The sequence below is a fragment of the Octopus sinensis genome, unplaced genomic scaffold (assembly GCF_006345805.1).
Source record: "Octopus sinensis unplaced genomic scaffold, ASM634580v1 Contig05175, whole genome shotgun sequence".
In the NCBI taxonomy this organism is placed as follows: Eukaryota; Metazoa; Mollusca; class Cephalopoda; order Octopoda; family Octopodidae; genus Octopus; species Octopus sinensis.
In genome coordinates, this window is record NW_021828085.1 from 20,001 (window position 1) to 24,747 (window position 4,747).

Here is a 4,747-nt window from a genome sequence, read left to right on the forward strand (position 1 = left end):
GGGAATTCGATGGCACGCAGCTGCAACTGACCGAGCAAATTCTGTGTCAGCATATCTAGAGGTTGAAGGCGCGAAGGAAAGGTCAGTTAGATGGTAGCGATGCATTAGAGAGATGGAGCAGGGTAGAAGTCCTACATATGAGACTTGTTGGAGTAAAGGCAAGAAAACAAAATTCACTCAGCTGAGTGAGCTTGACCAACGTGAAATAATGTGCCTTGCCCAAGGACACAACACATCACCCGGTGTTGCTTGGGTTTGTTTCGGTCCTTTAGAATTGGAATTTTTGAAAAGTAAAAATTTTGCATTATGCAACTTGTTATTCTCTTCAAGTGAACATTTTTCCAGTTGAAATACAACGAAAAATGGTGACACAGCAGTCAAAAATCGTAAAAAATAGGGATTTTCATAGAAGAAAAAGCACCTTTTTGATGTAAATAATTTTTGGTGTTAACATGGTCCGATTTGAATTTTATCTTCTACAGAATGAAGAGCAAGCCTCTCAATTTTGGTCAACTTGCGCTGCAGGGTCTCGAAAGAGATAGTGTTAGTTGAAGGCTACCAAACCTGCCACACACAGACAACTTCAGTTTTATATATATAGATTTGCTACACACTACTTTCCACCCTTAATAATGAAACTTGGTAGATCCAAAAGTTAAACACACAGACACACACACAGATACACACACAGACACGCAAGTTGAGTTTTATATATATAGATATGTGGTGGGGTGTATGTATGTATATATGTATAAGTATGTGTGTGTATATATATATATATATATATATATTATATATATATTATATATATAATATATATATTATATACACATATGTATATATATAATATATATATATATGGCTCAGTGGCTAGAGCGTCGGGCTCGCAATCACCTGGTAGTTAGTTCGATTCCCGGACTGGGACATGTATTGCGTCCTTTGGCAAGGCACTTTATTTCACGTTGGTTCACTCACTCTGCTGAGTAAAGCTTGTTTTACTCTTTTACTTTTCCTCCTTTTACTCGTTTACTTATATATATACAGCACCGTACAGAATTCTTCGGCCATTTTAATTTTCTACCAATTCCCAACTTCGCATTGCTTTTTTTACAGATGAAAAATTGGCCCTGTTGGAGTCATTTCCATACCTTATCATCATATTTTATTGTAGGGGTTCTGAATGAAAGGAGAAGATGCGAGACGACGACCAAAAATGGCCGTGCAAAAGTTTTCGTCCACCTCACATAAACCAATCAAGATACAGTGTTTTAAAACAGAATTAAGTCTATAATGAAAATTTATTACATTATGTTCATCTGAAGAATTTACTGTATATTAATTATATTTCCCCTGGCTTTCCTTAACTTGAATAATTGCGCCTAGGAAATCTTACACCATCTTCACAGGTATGAGATATCATTCTCTGTGGCTGAGCTCATACAACACTTCAAGAGTGCGTAGATTCTTCTGACGAACTCTTCTCTTTACTTCTGTCCACATTTGCTCGATGATATTTAAGTCAGAGCTCTGAGCCGGCAAATCTTTCAATATATATTTCTTTACTACCCACAAGGGGCTAAACATAGAGGGGACAAACAAGGACAGACAAAGGGATTAAAATCGATCACATCGACCCCAGTGCGTAACTGGTACTTAATTTATCGACCCCGAAAGGATGAAAGGCAAAGTCGACCTCGGCGGAATTTGAACTCAGAACGCAACGGCAGACGAAATACGGCTACGCATTTCGCCCGGCGTGCTAACGTTTCTGCCAGCTCGCCGCCCAATCTTTCAATATAGTAACACCTTCATCAGCCAGACTATGTTGCACGCGATCTGTGGCATGGAGCTCCGTCATGCTGAAAAATCTCACCTTCATCTGAGTCTGGTATCAAATTGTCCTTCAGTAACTTGGATGTATTTGGCACTATTCAAGTTACCGTTAAATTTAACCAGCTTTCTTGAGCCATTAATTTTTATGTATGTCCTAAAGCATCAGACTATTACCCCCAAATTTCACGGTTTTCGTCGTGGAATGTGCGTCGTTTCGCTTTCCTGAAGGCCTTCTGACAAATCCTCGCTTATTAGAATTACAATAGTTTAAATTGACCGAAGACTTTTGCACGGTGCTGTAACCACATGTGGATGGTTGGCGATTTTTCTCCCTCCATCTTCCTTCTCTTGGACTTTCCTTCGTCTCCTGTTTCTGACGAAGAGCTTTGCTCGAAACATAAAACTACTTTTCTTTCCTTCCCAGAGCGTCTGCTAATACTTTGTATGTACTCCATCTTCGCGTTGTTGCTTTTTCTTGTGTTTTTCTTCGTTTTTTTTTTTGGTTTAATTATATATATGTATATGTATATATAGCATGAGGGTACACTTATATTGTTGTTGTTGTTAGTATCAACTAATTATATCACCCTGGATAATAATAATATCTATGTAAATTCACTCCTGAAAATTTGCTCTTTTTAACAAGCTGAAACTAATGATGTTTGGAAGCTTGACTGATGAAAGAAAGCCACGAATGTTCCGTCCTGGTATTACCTGTCCGTCTATATGTATCGTCTATTTCGCCGTGTTGGGATTTATGTAGTATATATATATATTATATATATATAATATATATATATATCTATATATATATATATATATATATATATATATCTTTATATATAAAAGTAGCGTGTTATGTCTGTCTCTACGATTTAGATTCCTAATACTCCCACATTTTGCGGTGCAGTTTAACCAAAACCGGGTATCTTATAGTCGTGATTCATATCGAGCCCTTCTGGGTATTAGTGCGCGTCTACGATGAGTCTACGATTTAAAAAAAAAATTACCATCAATTTTTCCCATTTGTAATGCATTTTTGGCATATATAAGGGAAGGAACTCTCTAAAAATTTATTATTAAATCTCAGAACGTAAAAAGCTACAGTAACACCCCCCTTTGTGGTTAGCCATACTGAGATGGCTATTATACTTTACATCTCTAAAAATGCTTATATAGTTTTTCCTTACAAACCCGAGCAACGCCGGGCGATACTGATAGTATAATATATATATATATTATATATATATATATATATATATATATATATGAATGTGTGTGTATCTATCTATGTATATATATATATGTTTTTACACATACATATACACATATAAACAGATGCACTCACATGTGTGTGTAGGCGTTAAAACACATATCCACCTTTCTCTCGACCGTTCTTTCTCTTTCTTTTCTCTCTTTCCCTTATCCTCTCTTTGCCTTCTCTCTCTCTCTCTCTATTCTTTAAATCTTTCATTCTTTCTCTATCTGTATTTAAATCAGAGCCATATTATGCATGTGCATGCAGAAAAGTGTGTGCAACACACACACAAACACACAAAAGGAAAGAGAGAAAAAGAAAGATAGTGACAGGGTCAGAGACAGACCCGTTGTTTATTGAAATTGTTCTGTATTTCAGAAGGGTCACATTTCAACGTTTACTTTACTCATGCCTCCCAATAACCGCTCGAATTAGGACTCTGAATACAAAGACCCCACACGCACACACACACGCACACACACGCACACACACACACACACACACGCACACACACACGCACACACACACATACACACAAACAAGCAAACGAGCAAACAAACAAACACACAAACGGACACAACATATACACACATACATTTATATATACGTTTATACGCACTCTCTCTTCTCTTTCTCTTTCTCTCTCTCTCTCTCTCTCTCTCACACACACACAACACACACACACACACGCGCATACACGCAGAGTGAACCCCAACAGTTTCTTGATGCATGGTCACATGATTCATCACAGAATATTTAGGGGTTGATCAGAAAATGAAAGATGCTTTCTTTATTTATTTTAGTTTTCTGTAAAATGCAGTTTTTTTTAGTCTGTTTTGATCGATGAGAATATAATACAGTCTGTATTTCAATACGAGCCAACTGTATGTAAAAATGTGACTATATACACACATACATATAATAAACATGAATTTAAAAAATGTATGTATGCAAAGAATATTATTCTTATATATATGTATATGTATCTATATGAACAATCTTATATATATGTATACATGTATACGAATATATATTTTTATATGCATATATATATATAATACCTATATATGTATGTATGATATATATATATATATATATATATATATATATATATATATATTCCTGCGTAGATAAATGACCACATACAAACAGACACACATGCACGCAAAACAGAAAAAAAGATTCACGCGTTCAATTCCAGTAAGTGGGTAGGGAAATAAATTGAGAAGATTTTGATATGTCCTGCCATCGATTCCTCATCCATCCGCCATCACCTCCACATTCAACACACTAACGAACTCCAATTCTACATTTATACATGCGTGTATACACGTATGCATGTATGTATATTTATATGAACATTAAATGTATATGAGCATATATATTTAGATGTACATACACATATATGTATGTATGTGTATATACATACTATATATACATATATATAATGAAATGTATACAAATATAGAAATGCAATTCTACAGGGCACCATGTAGAATTTTAGAGGAGTTTTTATCAAAAAGGACATTATTTCCTTTAGGAGGAATTATATGTAAATCACCGTAGTTTAATATTTTATAATGTATGTATAAATAAGAAAAAAACTTCTACACTGGAACATATGTAGATAAATGAACGTATATGTGCACGTGTGTA

At 35.2% G+C, this 4,747-nt stretch overlaps 1 long non-coding RNA gene across 1 annotated transcript in view; it reads left to right on the top strand.

The window, feature by feature from the left end:
• Positions 1 to 1,520, top strand: part of LOC118761027 — a 15,776-nt gene extending 14,256 nt beyond the window's left edge. The window contains exon 3 of the long non-coding RNA XR_004997109.1: positions 1,384 to 1,520. This is a non-coding gene — a long non-coding RNA (uncharacterized LOC118761027). The remainder of the gene's footprint in view (positions 1 to 1,383) is intronic.
• The last annotated feature ends 3,227 nt before the right edge of the window (positions 1,521 to 4,747 follow it).